Source organism: Pteronotus mesoamericanus, unplaced genomic scaffold (assembly GCF_021234165.1).
Source record: "Pteronotus mesoamericanus isolate MK-2021 breed Mesoamerican mustached bat unplaced genomic scaffold, CSHL_Meso_final contig_263, whole genome shotgun sequence".
Taxonomy (NCBI): Eukaryota; Metazoa; Chordata; class Mammalia; order Chiroptera; family Mormoopidae; genus Pteronotus; species Pteronotus mesoamericanus.
In genome coordinates this window covers 13,691,989-13,712,733 of record NW_026555112.1, presented here as the reverse complement: position 1 = coordinate 13,712,733, position 20,745 = coordinate 13,691,989, and positions in this window count along the sequence as shown.

Genomic DNA, 20,745 nt, shown 5'->3' with positions numbered 1-20,745 from the left:
CTGAATCTCTTATCAGTGAGCTGTGTGGCTCTGAGCAGGCTATTACCTTATTCTACATCCCAGGGTACAGAATGTCCCTCCACCCAGCGGCTTGATTCACCTTCACATCTTGCCAATCCTGTCTTCCAGCCCAATCTAGTAGCCCAAGTCAAATTTGGCTGGAGCTTTTCACTTCACAAACTTAATTCTTTCACCTTCTGTAACAAAGGCCTTACCTATTCCTTAAGAAAGGGTGTTTATTCCCTTGGAAGGAATTTTTTTTCTTTTAAAATTTTATGTATGAAATAATAAATATAAAATACATGTTATGAAACATACTAACAAAATGAACATTTGTGAACACATTACATCATCCAAGAATTAGAATATTGTTGTACCTGCTCATGTGTCCTTTCCCTGTTCCTTATGCCTGCCTCCCCCCAAGAGGTATTCACTATCCTGAACTTTGTGTTTACTATTTCCCTGCTTTTAACAGAATAGCTTCATCATATATGTATAACCACAAACTTCACTTATTATTTACTTTTGCTTGGCTTTTTTAGCCTTATGAGAATGGTGTCATATTGTACACAGAATTTTTTCTTTTACAAATAGTATGTTCTGATCATCCTTACACACATTTCCGGTGCCCACGGATCATAGGGCATGTGAATGTTCAAGTTCACAAGATAATTCCAAATGGTGTTCAAAGTGATTGTGCTAATTTACGTGGTTATGATATTGAAAGTAAATATCCATGATATAACTCTCAAATTATTTAGGTCTTAATTAATGTCTTCTAATAATATTTTGTCATTTTCCATTATATGTATTAAGCATCTTTTGTTCATCTGTTGTTATGTACTTGTAGTTCTGAGTTATGTTAAATAAGTTTCTTTTCTTACAATTATATTTTCTGTTGCTGGTGTATGTAAATGCAATAGATTTTTAAATATTGATCTCATATTTGGTTACTTTGCCAAAATTTCTGTTGCATTTTATAGATACTTTTGGAATAATTATATCAAAAGTTATTAATGATAGTTTTGTTTCTTTATTTTCTCTTTATGACTTTAATTTATTTTTCTTGTCTTGTTGCATTTGCCAGGATTTCCAGTGTGGTTTAAGCAGAATAGATAAGAGTGGGCATCCTATCTTATTTTTTTATTTTAAAGGGAATGATCTTGCATTTCCTTATTAGAATAATGTATCTCATAGCTTTTTGTTAGTTAATCTTAGAGAGATTAAAGAGTTTTTACTATTCCCAGTTTGCTAAAAGTTTTCATAATGAGTGAGTAGATTTGTCAAATGCTTTTCTGCATCTATTAAGAGGCTCTTATTTATTTATTTTTTAAATTGAGGTATTATTGACATACAACATTATATTAGTTTCAGGTGTACAACATTTTCATACATTGCAAAATGATCACCACAGTAAGTCTAGTTAACATCCATCACCATATGTAGTTACAGGAATTTTTTCTTGTTATGGGAACCTTTAAGATTTACTGCCCTAGCAAGTTTTAAATATGCAATACATCATTATTAACTGTAATAACCGTGCTATACATTACATTTTCATGACTTATTTACTTATAACTTGGAGTTTGTACCTTTTGACCTTTTTTTACCCATTTCTTCCATTCCCCACTCCCCACCTCTGGCAACCACCAATCTGATTTCTGTACCTATGAGCTTGTTTTTTTTTTGTTGTTGTTGTTCATTTGTTTTGTTTTTTGATTCTACATATAAGTGAGATCATACATAAAGTATTTGTCTTTCTCTGTCTGACTTATTTCACTTAGCATAATACCACAAGGTACATCTACGTTGTTACAATGGCAAGGTTTTATTCTTTTCATGGCTGAATAATATTCCATTATATATACACAGTATTTTATATGTTATAGATACATATTATATATTATATATCACATTATCTTTAACCATTCATCCATTGATGCACACTTAGGTTGTTTCTATATTTGTGCTATTGTAAATAATGCTGCAACGAACATGACAGTGCTTCTATCTTTTTGAGTTAGTGTTTTTTTTTTCAGATAAATACCCAGAAGTGAAATTGCTGTATCACATGGTAGTTTTATTTTTTAAATTTTTTGAGGAACATCCATACTGCTTTCCACCATAATTGCACTGATTTATTGCACATTACAAAATATCTGAATAGACATTTTTCCAAGGAAGACATGCAGATGGACAACAGGCACATGAAAAGATGTTCATCGTCACTAACCATCAGGGAAATGCAAACCAAAATCACTATGAGACATCACCTCACACATGTCAGAATGACTATTGTAAAGAAGACAAGAAATGACAAGTGTTGGTAAGGATGTGGAGAAAAGGGAACGCTTGTGCATGGCTGGTGGGAATTTAAATTGGTACAGCTCCTATGGAGATGCACATATTTTTATCTTTCATTTTGTTAGTGTGTGGTACATCATAATGATTGATTTTCTGATGTTAAAGCACTCCTGAATTTCTGGAATAAATGAAACTTGGTCATAATGTATTATCTTTTTATGTACTATTGGATTCACTTGTTAATATTTTGTTTAGAACTTTTCACTTTTACCTTTTACTCCATCATCATGAGCAAGTCTAGCTAGTGATTTTCTTACACTATGCATGTCTGGTTTTGGAATCAAGGTTATATTGGATTCATAGTCAGAATTAGGGATGATTTTCTGTGACAGTCTGCTGATACTTCTCTAATAGTTATTTTGGCTTGCTTTCTTTAACAACAGAACTGTAATTTTTAGCTGGACACGTAGATAAAGATTATATTTTCAGTCCCTCATAGGCCCCCAAGTGATGAAATTTTGGCCAGTATCTCTTCATCAGCACCATAGTAAGTCAATTCTTAATAGCTCTGAATCCTGAGATTTATGATTCCTGCTTTGAGAAATAGGTCCTTGACAGCATTTGTTTCTGATAGTGACTACTTTTATTAAACTAAAAAATATGATCTAGTATGTAGACTTTTGTTATTGATTGATTTTTTAGAGAGAAAGAGGAAGGGGGTAGAGAGAGAGAGAGAGAGAGAGAGAGAGAGAGAGAACATGCAACATCAACTTGTTGTTCCACTCATTCATGCGCTCATTGGTTGATTCTTGTGTGTGCCCTGACTGGGAAATCGAACCTGCAACCTTGGTGCATCAGAATGACGCTCTAACCAACTGAGTTACCTGGCCAGGGTTTATAGATTTCTTAATATATATATATATTTGTATATTGAGGTAGGATTAGAGGAATATCTTTATTGCTTCTTGATCTAGATCTGCAGCTTCTCTAGATACATTACCATAGTGGAAAAATGTCAATTCTTTAAGTCACTAAACCAGCCACTTTTTGCATGGGAGGACGTCAATATGAAACATTTTCAGTTTTTAAAAAGATCTTTAAAGACTTTTTCTTCAGTTGTGAGAAAGCTTGCTCTTAAACCATATGAACCAATATGACTTTCATATTAAACTAATGGTATTCCAAACTTAACACTCTTTGTAGTATAATAGGCTGAAGTTTACATTTTTCATGATGATTTCTTTTTTGACCCATGAGTTAATAGTGTACTTAAAATTTTCCAAGTATATGGGAGTTTAAAACAATCATTCTATTTTGTTATTTACTTCTTATTGATTGCATTATACTGGGAAACACATTGGTATTGATTCTTTGAAATTTGCTGAAGCATATTTTGTGGCTTAGTACCTGGTCAATTTTTACAAATGTTCCAAATGTGTCATCCCTAATTGTTTGGATTCTCTATATGAATTCTATGTGTGTCCAATAAATCAAACTTATTAATTGTTCAAATTTTCTGACTTTTCTGTTTTTTGCCTTCTTGATGTAATAATAATAGAGGTGTATTGCCATCTCCCAGTACAATGATGAATTTGTCAGTTTCTCCCTGAGTTCTATTAATTTTTTGTTCTATATATTTTGGACCTACTTTATTACATTTATTTTATTAGGTTTATGACAATCATATCTTCTTAGTAAATTAAATGTCTAAAAAACACTATCGAGCCTCATTTTCTATTCATAATAATGCTTTGTTTCAAAAGTCTATTTTGTCTGATATTAATAAAGCCACCCCAACTTTACTTCAAACATTTCCATGTCCTTGTACTTTTGGTGGGCCTTTTGTAAACATCATAGAATTATGGGGTATCCAGCTTCCAAGGTAGACCCTGGTGGATCTTGTCTTCCAGATCCACGTACTTGTGTAGTCCACTCCAATACTGAATAGGGCTAACTTGTGAAATCAATAAGATATTGTGGAAATAACAGAATTTGACTCCAGAGACAAGATCATAAAGGACATTGTATCTTTAATTTTGCTTTTTCTTGGATCATTTGCACTGGAGGAAAAGCCAGTCCCCATGTCATGAGGACATTCAAGCATCTCTGTGGAGAAGTTGAAGAAGTTGACACAGCACAGCACCGAGAGCCCCTGACAACCAACTGGATCAACTTACCAGCCTTGTGAGTGAGTGTTCCTGGAAGCAGGTCCTCCAGCTCCTGCCAAGCCTTCAGATGGCTGGGGTCCCGGCCAGCATCTGAGAGACCCTGAGCTAGAACCACTGAGGGAAGCTAACAAAGAGCAAAGGGATGTTTCTCTGTTTCTACAAGGAAATACGGTCTCCTGTTTATTTTGAAACTCAGCTCACTTGGTGTGTCTTATTATTTTCCACTTTAGATAGAGAAGTGGCTACAAAGAAATGTTTTTGTGCCCTAAAAAATGACAAGGCCTGTGGAATGATAAATGGCAACAGCTGTTGGACCTCCTTGTTGGAGACATAATAACATGTGGAAGGGATTGGCAAATTGGAGAGAACAAGCCCATCCAAAGACAAAGGGCCCTCATCTCCAGCTGATTGTTCCCTCGTGAAAAGGTGGCCCAGTGATGTAAGACCTGCCAGTTGTCCAAGTCTCCTGGCCACGGGCCAGAAAATCCACTTTTTAATGTAAAATACCCTAAGTTTTTAATATGGACTCAAAATTTAAAAACATACAGAAATGAAACACACACAGAGTCATATAGGCACACTTCTGAGATTACTTTGTGGGAAAGTGAGGGCCAGAAAATTTAGTCCGTTTCTAAAGGCGGAGGAGGAAGTGCCCTGACTCTGAAGCTTCTGCCTGGGTTAGGATCCTCAGAATGAGGTAACCCAGGGAGGAAAGTGTCCCTCATGAATAAGACCCACGTTCATACCTTTTCTTCCCCTCCCTTTAAGCCAAGCTGTGCCCCATTGTGTGATGTCATGTTGATGTCTATATTTATTGCATACATCAAATTATAGCAACTATTAGTAGTGGGCAGGGGATGCCTCCACGTCCACCAGGAGAGGCAAACAGCCAGCCAGAGCAGGAAGTGGGTTTCACAACAAGGGTCACAAGATGTGTCAATAGACACTGCTCTGCCTGGGACAGCGCTTGGGAAATTTGAATTATTAATAAAAATTCTAGGAAGCCAAGTAGCTTTTTAAGAACATTTATCCAATTAAGGAAAGATAAATGACAAGTGTGCTTCCAAGCACCATTATTTTTTTATTTTGAAAAATTTATATTGATGTATAATTTACATAGAGAAAGTAACAGATCACAAGTACACAGTTTAATACTTTTTCACAAACTAAACACCCCCTCTCATCACCAGCACCTGGGTTGAGGAATAGAATATTACCAACGCCCCATGTGCTCCCCTCCTGCTTCCATCCAGTCTCTAAACCCCTCCCTCAAGGGAAACCGCCCTCCTGACTTCTAACAGCCTAGGTTAGTTCTGCCAATGCTTGGATTCTATGCAGATGGAATCTTCAGTCTTGTTTCTTTCACTCAACATTATATTTGCAAGATTCATCCATATTGTTGTGTGTGGGTATAGATTATTCTCATTACTCTATAATAATCCTTTGTGTGAACAGACCACAATGAATGTATCCGTTCCACTGCTGGTAGACTTTGGGTAGTTTGCAGTGTGGGGCTATTACAAATACATAGAAGTATTGCTACATTTGGTTGTCATCTGCAACATACTTTGTAAATTGACTTCTCAATAACTCCCTATGTTTAACTAACTCTTCCCTCTCCCTCTTTTGGTAATATTAAAAAAATAAACATAATTTTAAAGACATTAAGTGTTATTCAAGAACATTGTGAAAAAAATTAGAAAATGCAATATAGAGAAGTTTAAATAAGAAAATTACCACTTCCTGCCAACTACAGATAATGGTGCAAATATGTTAACATATTCCGTCCAGTGTTTTCTTCTCTATATATTTTCCATAGTTGAGATCGTACTATATATGCTTATTCATAAGTATCTCCTTTTTTTTTTAAAGATTGTACCATAAGTATTTCACCATACCATTTGTAACTGTCCTTCAATATTGTTTTTCCTTGCTACGTGATAACCCGTCCCATGTGTATGCCAAAAGCAATTTTACTAATCTCCTGAACTGGGACATTTAGGATGCTTGTACTTTCATTTTGACAATTAGAAACAATGCCGCAGTGACTATCTTGGATGTAGATCTTTGTCTTCATTGTAGATAATTTCCTTAAGTTAGTTTCTACAGGTGGAATTTATTGGATCAAGAGCGTGAACCCTCTGAAGGAGTCTGGTACGTCCCACGTTGCCACATTGCCTTACAAGAAAGTGCCGCCAGCTTTAAGCACTGAGGAAACGAGAGCACACATTTCATTGTATCTTCACTCACGTGGAACATTGTTTTTTATGGAGTATCTTTGTACTGTTTGGTTTTAAGTATTTTAAAATTTCTCTTCTGATTTATTTTTTGACCTGCGAGTTATTTGGAAGTGTGCTTTAAACTTTCCAAATGCGTGAGGATTAAAAAAATTGTCTGGATTAAGTTAAATTTTCAATTTAATTGTATTGTGGTCAGAGAATATGGTGAGTATTATTCTTCAAAATGTGCTGAGAATTGTGCACAATCAATTTTGCAAACGTTAGGATGACTAACCAGCCCAATTTGTTTCAGACTGAGGGGTTTACTGGGATGAAAGACTTTCGGGGCTGAAATCAGGAAAGTCCTTGGCAAACTGGGCTGGGTTGTTTACAGGTACCTGAGAATAATGTCTCTAATTATTGGGTGTAGAGTTCTAAATAAATATATTAGCTCAAGCTTATTCATCACTTAAAAAAATTTTTAAATTAAATTTTTAATTTTGCAAAATTACACATTTGCATGCAATTGTAAGAAACAATACAGAGAAGTCCTTTGTATCCTTTACTAAAAGTATACAGAGTGACAGGACAGTAAAAGTTTCAGAATATTACCACCAGGAAATTGGTATTTATGCAGATTACCTGTCTTATCTGGGCTTTACCAGGTTTAACTTGTACACATAGTGTATGTGTCTGTGTGTGTGTATTTAGTTCTGACCAATTTTATCGCATGTGTAGGTTTGTGTATCCACCACCATGTGAAGATGTGGCCGTCACAACAAAGATTCTCCTGTTGCCCTTTTATAACCACAATCTCTTCCCTTGTGTTTTCCCTTCCCCACTAATCTGTTCATTTCTATACTTTTGCCATTTCTTTTTTTAAATAAAGGTTTTATTTATTTATTTTTAGAGAGAGGGGAAGGGAGGGAAACATCAATCTGTGGTTGCCTCTCACGTACCCCAAACTGGGGACCTGGCCTGCAACCCAGGCATGTGCCCTGACTGGGAATCGAACTGGCCACCCCTTGGTTTGTAGGTTGGCACTCAATCTATTGAACCATGCCAGCCGGGGCTATACTTTTGTCATTTCAAGAGTGTAATATAAATGGAATTATACAGTATGTAAACTTTTTGGGTTGGCTTTTTTTTTCACTGAGCACAGTTCCTTGGCGATCCACACATGATTATCCATGTTGTGGTCAGTAGTTTGTTCTTTTCATTTTTTTCTTTTTAAAGGTGTTATTTATTTTTAGAGACAGGGAAAGGAGGGAGGAAGAGAGGGAGAGAAACATCAATGTGAGAGGGAAACATTGATCGGTTGTCTCTCATACATACCCCTGGTCAGGGATTGAACCCTCAACCTAGGCATGTGCCCTGACTCTGAATCGAACTGGTGAACTTTTGCTTTGCAGGAAGACACTCAACAAAATGAGCCACACTGGTCAGGGCAGTAGTTTGTTCTGTTTTATTGCTGAGTAGTATTTCATGTATGGATGGACCACAGTTTGTTTAACTATTAACCCAATGAAGGACATTTGGGTTGTTTTCAGTTTTTGACTATTACAAATAAAGATGCTATGAATATTCATGTACAGGATTTAGTGTGCATTGAAGTTTCCATTTCTCTGGCATAAATGCCCAGGAGTGCAATTACTGGGTTTAGCAATTGTTTAAAAAAAATATTTATTTTGCCAATTTTATTTGCTAAATTTATGGATAATTGAGAAAGACTTTGATGTTGATTTATCAATGTGTATATGTTGAAGCTATTTTGTAAAATGCATAGAAATTTAGAACTGTCATAACTTTCTGCCTATAAACTCAGAACTCCTGGTCCTGGAATAGTGTGATTCTGGGCTCAGAAATCCTACTGTGCTTCTAGGACCAGAAATTCCACAGGGCAGTTAGAGCGGTTTGAACTTTCCTCTCTAAACTTTATGGCATTAGTAATGTGTGTCATAGTTACTGAGAATGTGAGAAGATTGGTCTGAAGTTGTGCCATTCTTTTGACATGGCACTGCAAGCATGTCATCACCATGGTGATGGTCATGAGGGAAAGAAGCGAGCATAATATTTTGCCCATGTATGTCTGTGCCCCTAGAAGAGAGAGGAAGTAGAGGAGGATAGTTCCCTCTGCCAAGGTGCTGGCTGTATACGATGGGAGCTGGTAGCCTGGGAAACCTGATGTATATAGTTGGAGTGCACTGCCAAGAAAGTCCCCTTTCCTGCGGAGCTCACATAGGAGAAGAGATGCTGCAAAAACAGAAGGAAAAGGCAAAGATGAACCCTGCTGAGACTCTTTCCTCCCCTGAGGCCCCTTGCATTTGCACTAGTAGTCACACCCTGGAGAACTTAACTCGTAGGCAGGCAGAGATCAGCTCACCTGTCCCCCTGCCTCTGGGTGGCAATGTCCCAAGTGCCTCCAACAGTCGCATCTTCCCATGTGTGCTTAGTCTCTACATTGTTTCATCTCTCAAGCCCGGCTCTAGAGGCCCTCATACCTTAGCCCACAGGGATCCCTTTTCCTTGAACCTTACAGCAGTTATTGTCCTCTGAATGCTAGTTTAGCAAAACTGCCTTGAGAGACCTTCAATGAAAGCAGGGCTGTATGGCACGTTTTCTCTGCCTGTATTTAAGTTTCCAATGGCTGCTGTAAAGCATTGCCACAAACTTAGTGGCTTAAAATAACACAATTATCTTACAGTCCTGGAGGTCAGAAGTCTGAAGTGGGTCAAAATCAAGCTGTTGTCAGGGCTGTGTTCCTTCTGTAGGTCCTAGGGGAGAATCGGTTCCTTGCCTTTTCTAGCTTCTAGAGGCCAGCTGCATGCATTCATTGGCTTGTGGCCCCTACCTCTCCAACCTCTGCTTCTGTGATCACTTCTTCTCTGGCTCTGACTCTCCCATCACCTCAAATAAGGACCGTTGTGATTAGACTAGGTTCACCCAGTATAATTCAGGACAAGTTCCTCACCTCCATAGCTTTAACTTAATCACATCTACAAAGTCTCTTTTGCATGTAAAGTGACATTCATAGGTTTTGGGGATTAGGACATGGACATCTTTGGGTCATTATGTGATTGGCTGTTTTCTTAAACCCCATTGACCCCTTCAGTTCCTCATTGTGCCTCTTCTGGAAAAGTCAATTAGCCACGTAACCAGTTGGTCTCCCTTTATTCATCTGGCCCCTCTAAAATCCAGGTCAACTACAGCCAGATTGTTTCACACAGTCTGCTAGATAAACACAAACCCCTCACCCTGGCTCAAGGTTCTTGGCAAATCCTCTTACCACTCTTTCTTGTCTTATCTCCCACTAGTCAACTTTGCCTGCTTTAACCACCAGTCCATTTAGTGATTTATTTATTTTCACATGCCCAGAGCTTTTCTGCCTCTATGCCTTCACTCCTTTCTCTACATCTGGAATGCCCTTTGTTCTCATTTCACCTATCAAAATCCTATTGAGCTTCAAAATAGGGATGACTATGCACCCTGAAATTCCACCTGTAGGAATTTCATACTATGGAAATAATCCTGAGGGTCATGCATAGATAAAGCTTCAAAGATGGCCACTGTAGCATTGTTAATAAAAAGAAAAATTAGAACCAACCAAAGTAAACATATAACCATATGAAACTGATAAATAAATTGTGACTATCATAAAGTGAAATATTACACAGTGAACAAAAGCAAAAACCCCCACAAATTATTAATAAATTGAAAGATATTTATGACATATTTGAAAGCAAAATAACACATTACAGAATGCCCCTGTATAGGATGATCTTATTTAAAATTATATATACATTTCTTAAAAAAAGAAAGTAACATGCTAAACTGTTGATGATACTTGTTTCTGGGTAGTAATATTAAGGGGGTGATTTTTATTTTCTTATTTTTATCTGTCCATTTTTTTCCTTACAATGACCACATGTTACTTTTATGATTATAAAAAAGTAGTTATAATTATTAAAAAATTATTCTACCCATCCTAGCCAGGCCAGTTCACACTCCACCCCTTCCTAAATCCTTCCTTAGCCATCATCCTGGATAAAGGTGAATGCTGTCCCCATGGACCTTCCAGCACTGTTCGTGGGCTCTGAGCACACCCTCTTTATGTTTATTTAAGGAATCACTACAGAGCAACCTGTAGGTGTGGAACTCCTTGTCTGTGGTATGAGGCTGCAGGCTACTCTCTGCCTTGGGAATGCTTACACATCCCATACACCACAACCCGAGGGAGGAAGCCAGGGTGTGAGGCAGGATAACTGGGGGCTCAGTGCTTTGGAGGGTTATTTTCTTAGGGGTCCTGGCCTTGTGTCTGGCTGGTAGTGGGGTGTAGTCTGGAAAGGCAGGCTGCTTTCAAAATTCCATTCCTGTTTTCATGGAACTGGTGGTTTGATTCGGGAGCTAAGGCATTGGCACATCAAAAGTTGCTAAAAGACATCTCGTGACTCATTGTCAAATATACAAAAGCTGCTAAAAGACATCTAGTGAGTCATTGCCAAATGAATACTACGAGGTCATAGGAGGGAATGGTCAACACAGGTCATGGCAGAGGAGACGTGCTCTGTACTGTTGTAGCTTCAGGCCAAGGCAGTGAGGCCCCACGCTGCATATATAAATGTGGCTCAGACACTCCCGTCGCTCAGGGCCATGGAGTAATGTGTACGCTTTCATTTCAAATAGTGTGCTTTTCTATAAAAGAACTTAATTTAATGCCAGGAAGACCAACAACCTCAGTGGAAATATTCACTCAGAAAAGTCTCCCCAGGCAATTTTCAAAATTACTAATTGATCAATTCCAATTTATATATAAAGTATCTATTAAAATCACTGGGCTTAAATTCTCAAATGGAGAACTTGGTGGCTTGGCGTCTGACTTGGGCTTTCCTTAAGAAAATGGTCAAGTGGTGACGATGTGACTCTAGGCCTGCTCGGCGGAGTTCGGGGTCAGGGGGCGGGGACTGGGTCACGCTGTAACCGGTGCTCTCCGCCCTGGGCCCCTCCCACAGCGGCAGCCCCGCCTGCACTGCCTGGCAGGTTTCTGCAGCTACCTCAGCACACCAGATCTCAGCTGTATTCGTTTGCGTTCCCCTGCATTTAGAGAAAAAAGCCTCACTATTCCAGTGAGGGTGTTTTACTGTGCTAAAATAGAAATTTGAGTGTGAGTTAGAAATAGGCAGTGCTGGAGTGTCATACCAGATATGCCAAAATGGGCGCATAACCCCGGTCTGATGTCACCGTTCCCTGACAGAGCAATCTTGTGATTTACTCTGAGCAATTTCCCCCTGACCACAGGGATGCGTGTTTTTTTGGTTTGTTTTTGTTTTTAACCTCTGTGCTGAGAGCAGCTGACAGCTTCCTCAGGTGTTGAGCAATTCTTTCTTGCCAGTTTCAGCCCTGAAGTGACATTTTGATATTATATGCTCATTAAACACCACAGGGAGTTCAGTAAGAATTTCTGGAGTACTGATTTGTGTCATACTCCATGCCAGGCACTTTGGAAGCTACAAAGATGAGTAAAGCATGGTCCCTGTTCCAAGAGAGCAAAGACTAGGAGATAAGACTTAAATAGGAAAATATAAGATGAGTGCCACTAGAGACATCCAGGCTGGGTTTAAAGGCAGGGAAGTGTTCTCTAGTCAGAAAAGCGGGGGACAAGTGAGGGAGGAAAGGCGAAAAGGCTCCTGGAAGTATTACAGGTTTAGTGGGGAAAAACATGGACTTTGCATCAGATGGAAGTGGGTTCGGGTGCTGGCTGCATTTCTGTAACAGTGCATTTATGCAAGGACTAAGTCTATTTGCACTTGGATGAATGGTTGCTAGGAGGTGTAGCGGGTTAAATGTACACCCCAAAAGATAGCTCTACATTCTCACCCCCAGAGCCTGTGAATGGGATCTTGTTTACCAAATGGGCCTTTGCAGATGCCATTAAGTCAAAGATCTCAAGATGAGATCATCCTAGATTACTTAGGTGGGCCCTAAATTCAATGACAAGAGCCCTTCTAAGGGTAAATGTGGTAATTTGTTAAAGTAGCCCCAGGAAACTAATACAGGAAGATTAAGCAAAAAAATGTATAGGAAGCAGAGGACAAATTCTTTCTCTGCAGGACAAGGGAGGGTCATAAAAGGGTGAATAGCAGAGAGGAGGAGTGAGAGGAGAGGGAAGGCACTTCAGATAGTGGAGCCAAGGGAGCCGAGCACAGGAGGTGTCTGGGGAGGGAGTCTGGCGGGCAATGGGCAGGCATTCTGGGGTGCATGGCAGTATCAGGGTGTGCATGTGCACAACAGGGGCCCAGGAGGTAGTTAAATGCGTGGACTACTTGGTGTGAGTCCCAAGAAGATGGGGCACCAGTAATGGAAGAGGTAGGGCTCCTGGCTCACCCTTCTGCCTTCCTCTGGTGGTCATCCTGCACTTGGGCTGTACCTGCCTGGTGCTCGTGATGGAGTTGAAGCAGAGGCCTGGGGAGCCAGAGGCTGCTGGACCCAGATGTCATACCAACAGGGCCTGGACGTTGTTAAACTTTAATGTGGGCTTGGGAAAGAGGAAGCAGCAAGAGAGGTGGACCAAAGATGTGAGGTCTTTGATTTTGTTTTATGAGTACTCCACAATCCCTTCTGGATTCTGTGTCATTCTGTCTGTGAAGAAGGTTACGTTTAATTTGATTTAAAGAAAGTAAAATCATGTGACAAAATTTGCAAATGCAGGTTTATAGACTATGATTTGCATTCAGATTTGAAGATAAATGTTTAAAATTTTGTAATATCTTTGGAAGGCTACCTAGGAAACCGGTAGAAGTATTGCTGAGAAGGAAACTAAGGGACTGGTAGGGTGGACAACTGTCCCAGTTGCTGAGAACTGTCCCAGTTTTAGTAATGAAAATCCCATGTCCCCAAAAGTCCTTCAGTCCAGTGCAAACTGGGACAGTGGTTATTCACCCGGGCGGAAGGGAGATTTGACTTTTCACTGTGAATCCTTTCCTTCACTTTGTGTTTTGTTCTTTTATTTTGCACCTGTGTCTCCTCACCCTCATCCCCTGCCTCAAAAGAACATTACACAATTCTTCTAACTCCTGTACATGAAAAACCAACCCAGCATCAATAAAAATTGAAGTGTAGAATGGAGAAAAACATTCACATATTAATGTGAGAAAAAAAAGAATACTATCTTAAGCTATATAGAGTTTTTACAAATCAATTGGAAAAGATGAACATCTCTGTTGAAAATAAGCTAAAGACACGAGCAAGAAATTCTCAAAAGAAGAAATAAAATGGGCAATATTAAAAAAAACTTCCCCAATAATTAAAAGGATGCATATTAAAACAATGAGCTTATACCGGCATTTGCGAATTAAATTATCAAACAATTAAAACATAACTGTCTTTGTCAGCTAAGGTTACTATCACAAAATCCCGTAGATTGGATGGTTTAAACAAAAGACATTTATTTGTCACAGTTTTGGAGGCGGGAAGGCTAATATCAAGGTCCTTGCAGATGCAGTTCTTGGGGAGGGCCTGCACATGTGGCCAAGAGAAAACTCAGATGCCTCTTCCTCTTCTTATACAGGAACCAGTTCCATCATGGGAGTCCCACCTCATGACCTCATTTAATCTTAATTACCTCTGAAAGGCCCCGACTCCTGATACTATCATGCTGGGCAATAGAGCTTCAACATATGAATTTGGGGCCGGGGGGTGGGGGTGGGTGGTCACAAACATTCAGTCCACAACAATAAAAAAATGCTATGGAAGAGAAGTTGGTATGATTCTTGGCAGGATGTATAAAAGTCTCAACACTTTTTGGGCTTTTTGACTCAACCATTTTTTTCCTAAGAGTTTGTGTTAAGGCAACGTGCCAGGTCACTGGCCTCAGGGCTGTATCTTCTAAATGAAAATTTCAACTGTATAGAAAACTAGAGAGGATAATGTGAAGATATCCATGTTCTAGCCACTTTGGTCCCACTTTAACATGTTTCCATATTTGCCTCATATTTTTGAAATTATTAAATAAATAAAACACACCCAGAGAGGTATAACCCCTTGGGTACCACTCTCTGGATCCCTTCATCTTTCTTCCTACCTAGAGAGCACTCTGTCCTGCATTTAGTGGCCACCACTGCATGCATGTTTACTTTTCCTGCAATTAAACGCATTCATAAACAATAACACTGTTTTATTTTACATGGTCTTTAAGTTGACATAATGCTATCATGCTGTAGAAATCCTCAGATACTTGCTTTTATTTTTTTGCTCACCATTATTTTTGGGATTTATCCATGTTGGTATGCATAGCCTAGATGATTCTTTAACCACTTTTTGGGATTTCATAGAATGAATGTACCCTAATTTACTTGGTCATGTGGTTGAAGTATATTTAGGTTGTTCACATTTTTTTTTTTATTTTTGCGAATTACCTTTGCTGCTACAATGAACATCCTGTGCTAGTTGTTTTGTGCACGTGGGGGAGAGCATATTTGAGTTTAATAGCCATTTCCACATTTTTCTCCAGAGTGGTATACCATTTGTCCTTACAACAGCAAATAGTTCCAGTAGCTCTACATCCTTGCCAATCTGATAGGAAGATAAATAATTGAAGTTTTATTTTGGAGTTCCCTGGTCGTCAGTGGAGTTGAGTGGTTTTTCATATGTTTGCTGGCCAACTGGGTTTTTTCCTTTGCTGTGAATTGCCTTTCCATGTCACTTACCTATGGCCGCTGGATTGTTGGTCCACTTTTTGTTCTTTTTAAAAAGTTAGATATAATTGATATATAATATTATATTTGTTTCAGGTGTACAACATAATGTTTTGATATTTGTATGGATTGTGAAATGCTCACCAAAATAAGTCTAGTTAACACTTAATCACCACACACAGTTACAAAATTCTTTTTTCCTTCTTATGAGAATTTTAAACATTTACTCTCAGCTGCTTTTAAATATACAACACAGTATTACATGCTGTAGAATACATCCATGACTTATTTATTTAGTTTGTACCTTTTAACCTCCTCTACCCCCATCCCTTACCTCTGACAACCACCAATCTGTTCTATGAATCTATGAGTTCAGTTTTTATTCTATTTTTGTTTTCAGAATCCAGATGTAAGTGAGATCATATAGTGTTTGTCTTTGCCTGTCTGACTATTTCACTGAGTATAAGCCCTCCAGGTCCATCCGTGTTGTTGCAAATCACAAGATTTCATTCTTTTTTTTCCTAGCTGAATAATATTCCATTGTATGTAAGTGCCACATTTTCTTTAGTCACACATTCATTGATGGACACTTAGGTTGTTTCCATATTGTGGTTACTGTAAATAATGCTGCAGTGAACATGGGGTACATTTATCCTTTTTTAAAAAAATATTTTATTTATTTATTTTTAGAGAGAGGGGAAGGGAGGGGAGGAGAGAGAGGGAGAGAAATATTGACGTGCAAGAGAAACACGGATTTGTTGCCTTTTGCACGGCCCCAGCTGGGGACCTGGCTCGCAACCCTGGCGTGCACCCCGAGCGGAGCCAGCGACCTCTCAGTTTGCAGGAGGACGCCCAGCCCACTGAGCTGAACCGGTCAGAGCAGGGGCATGTGTCTTTCTGAGTTAGTGCTTTTGTTTCCTTCAGTTAAATACCCAGAAATGAAATTGTTGGTTCATATGGTAGTTCTATTTTTAATTTTCCAGGAACCTCTATTTTATTTTCCATAGTGCACACCAATTTAAGTTCCATCAATACTGCACAAGGGTTCTCTTTTCTCCACTTCCTCACCAACACTTGTTATTTTTCGTCTTTTTGATAATAGCCATTTTTGTTTCTCATTGACAATCTTAAATGTGAAATTGAGCTATTCTTAATCTTTTGTTTCCATATGGATTTTTGATTAGATTACCTAATTTCATGAAAAACTCTGTTATATTTTATTACTGCATTTGATTTATAGACTCATTTGGGTCTATAATTGGTAAATTTACAATATTATGACCTAACATATTAGCTACACAGTATACCTTCCCAATGGGTTTCCTTTAATGTCTTGCAACAAAATTTATGATTTTTCTGCATTTAGTGTTATGCAGATTTTATTGTGTTTGCTGTTTTGCTGATAAGGACACTTTAAAGATTGCATTTTATAATTATATAGAAACATAATAGATTTTAAAAATTAATCCTGTTTTAACAAACTGCTAACTCATAAGATTCTCTTGCATAGAATTCTTTTATGTAGATTCTTTTATGTAGAATTCTCTGGAATTTCCTTATGTAGGTAGTCATATCTTCAAATAATTATTGCTTTTTCCTTTAGAAGCTTCATACCTTGTATTTTCTTTTCTTTTCTTTTTTTCTGTACTGGCTTGGACATCTGTTCCAATGTTGACAAGCAGTGATGCTCTTGGCCACCTTTGTCTTGTTCTGGTTTTAGCAGGGGAAGTGGCTTCTCTTTTACCCTAATTGTGAAGTTTGCTCTATTTCTCAGGTCAAGGATATTACCATCTTTTTGTAGATTACTAAGATGTTTTTGTTTGCTGGTTTGCCATAAATGGATGTTGTTGACTTTTACTCAGAGCATTTTCTGCTTTGCCTTATAATTTAATAAGTTTTTTCTTTATACATTTTGAGCCTATATTATGAAGTACATATAAATCTTTCATTATATCTTCCTGGTGCACTTGTCTTTTAATCATCTTTTATCCTCTTTGTCTCTAATAATGATCTTTCTCCTAAGGTCTGTTTTGTCTGATAGCAGTATTAATGAGCTTTCTCTTGCTTATCATTTGCCTTTTCCATATTTTTCCCTTACATTCTCAGTCTTTATGTTTTAAGCCTGTCTCTTGAACATGGCTGAATTGTCTTTTAAAAGACAACTAATCAGATAATCCCTTATTTTTTATTGTTGTTTACCAAGGATTAAATTTTTATTGTATTATTTATATTATTTGCCCTGCTTTTTCAATGTTTCCTCCCAGGTCAGTCCAAGTTTCCGTGTTTCCTGTTTTTCCCCATTGGCGTGGAACAGGTACATTCGATTCTATTCTTTTAGTAGCCTCTCAAAATTTTGCTATGCGTCCTAGCCTTACCAAACTCTGAAGTTATCACCTCTTTCTTTCTTCTAAGCAACACAAAGACCTTAATACACTTCCACTCTCATCACGCCTCCAATTAGGTGCTATTGCTCTCTGGTATTTTGATTCCATCTTATTTTTTTAACTCTCCAATTTATCATCATTATCGTTATTTTTATGCAATCACTGCCTGCTTATATTTACCTCTGTATTCTTTGTTTACCTTTTCTTTTGGTATTTTCTGTGTGGGTTTAATTTCCTTCTTCCTGAAGTAACTTCTTTAATAGTTCTTTCAGAAAGGACTGTTAATGTTAAACAAACTGTTGTTTTTCTGGGAAAAAAAAAGATTTAATTTCACGAGGTAGAGCAAATGCTACAGTCACCCTCCTGCATGCCTTTGCCCTTAGTTCTCCATGTGTTTCTTGTGGATGGCAGTGCCTGCACCTTGATGCCCGCAGGCCAGGCGTGTTGAGGAGTTAGCACCCCCAGGAGCGGCCCCTGATGTTAATGACCCTGATGGTGTAGGTGTGGGAATACCCCTGCTCTCCTAACCCAAGGATGGGGTCCTTCTGAGGCATGTGTCTAACCCTTTTGCGAGACTTTCCCCATGAGATTAAGCTCGGTTGCCCGTGTGGTGGCTAGCTTAATAAACACGCTTCCTTCGTGCTTTCTCTTTCCTCTATCATGTCCCCACTTTCCTGCCAGTGTTTCCTGTTCTCCCAGATAAGTCGTCTGCAGACTTACGATTCTCAGGGCCTGCTTCTGGGGGCATTCAAGTTAAGGTGCTGCATCTAGTATTTTATATATATATAAACATATATATATGTTTATATATATATATGTTTATATATATATTTATATATACACATATATATGTTTATATATATAAAACATATTTTTTATATATAAAACCACTAGATATATAATATATCTAGTGTTTTATATATTATTATATATAATATATTATAAATAATAATATATAATATATCTAAAATATAAAATATAATACATATATAATATATTTTTACATATAATATATATTATATATAATTATATTTAATAAATATATATATAAAACTTACATTGAAGGATTTTTTTTCAACATTTCTTTTTGGATTTTCTCATTTTATCATGTCTCTTAACACGTTTTTCATTTTTTTCATCTCCTTATCTCTTTGAATAGTTTCCTTAATTCTATCTCCCAGCAAACTTTTCTCTAGAAACATCTAGTGTTTGTACTTGAATTTTTCAATTAATTTACTATGCATTTGCATTTCTAAAAATTCTTTTTCAAGTCTTCCCGTTCTTTTCTCATGATGTCTTATTTTTCTGTTTTCAAATCCTGTTCTTTCGTTTATGATAATTTTAAACACTCTTATTTTTTCATCACTATCTGATAAATTTATTATCTGATGTTCCTAGGGGATCTAATCCTGCTTTTGGTTGTGGCTGCTTATTTTTGTTCATGGTGAATTGCTTTCTCAAGTGTTTTAAATTTTGCAATTTTGAATTCATCCTCTAGAGAGCTTCACCTGTGGGTACCATGTGTGACCGGGGAAGAAACTTTCTCCTTTAAGACAGAGTTATGCTTGTCTCTTCCAGACACCCCAGGTACTTATCTCAGACTAACTTCTGCATCATCCTCTCAGCTTGGGAGTTTTTGGACCATGAAGTAATATCAATGTGAACCTGAAGCCTACATAAGTGTACAAGCCCATGGCTACAAATTCTAGAGAAAAACTTAATTTTCCCACTTCCAAAACAGATGGAGACAGACAAGTTCCTTATCTTCTGCATCGGTGGCTGAAATTTTCTCCTAGCTCACCGTTTGGAAGGAAGGTCCCCCCAGGGTGTCAGCTTCCCCCAGGAGTCTTGTTCCAGTGCTTTTCCGGAGTCAGGCTCAAAGCCTCATTTCCTGTTCTTGGGAGGCACAGCCTCAGGCCTGGAGGGCACCAAGACTGGCTAACCACATAGGCCGGCTCTGCTTCCTGCTCATTTGGGCCCCCTTTCCTCCTTGCTCCTTGGAGATACTCATTATTTTCCTCCCAGTTTTGTGGTGCATTTGAAGAATATTTGTCTTATTTAACCTAGCATTTCAAGATATTTTGTAGTAGATGAATTTTCAGGTTACCCAGCTTTTTAAAAAGCTGCAAATGGAAATCCTTAAGTACCTTTTCCGCTATATTATGCCAGTTCTCCCTCTTCTACCAGTTCTTTCTTGGGAACGTTCCTCTTCCTCTCCTGGGTTGGTAAAGGGAGTGGTGGAGTGTGAGGATTGTGTGTGGGGAGACGTAACGGTTTCCCAAAGCCTTAGTGCGGGCGGCACCACATGAGAAGCAGTGAGGTGGGCTTCCTCACCCAAATATGTCTCAGGCTGCCCCTTGTTGTCCCTGGAATCCCACATGAGAGTCACCTTCCTCCCCTATTTTATCAGCTACCTCTTTTTGAAGGAATGAATTTAGCGGATGACGTTGAGAATTAGGGTCTTGGGAATTGGAGGCTGAGATGAATGATGTGTGTGTGTGTGTGTATGTGTGTGTGTGTATGTGTGTGTGTGTGTGTAGTGCAGTACCTATGTGCATGGTGTGTGTGATGAGTTTGGTGCATGTGTATGTGGTGAGTCTGTGTGTTTTGTGTGTCTCTCTGTGTGTGGTATGGTATATGTCGTGTAGTATGTGTCTGTGTAGTGTGTGTGGTGTGCGGTGTGTGTGTGTGGTGTGTCTGTGTGTGTGTATAAGATCAGGGGCTGAGTGGTGTAAGAATCTTTGGGAGGGCTATTAGAATTAAACCATCCTGGCCGTCATGTATAAAGGCCTGGACTTATGACTGGACCTTTTATCTTTACCTTGTCCATTAACCCTGGCCTGGACCCAAACAGACTGTTTTTGGTCCCTGTTTTCAGGGACCAGGACTGGATCATCCATACCTAATATGGACAGGAAGCATTAGGTCTCTCCTTCCTCTAGGTATGGTGACTACATTGGCTTGGGTTGAGGTATTTTCT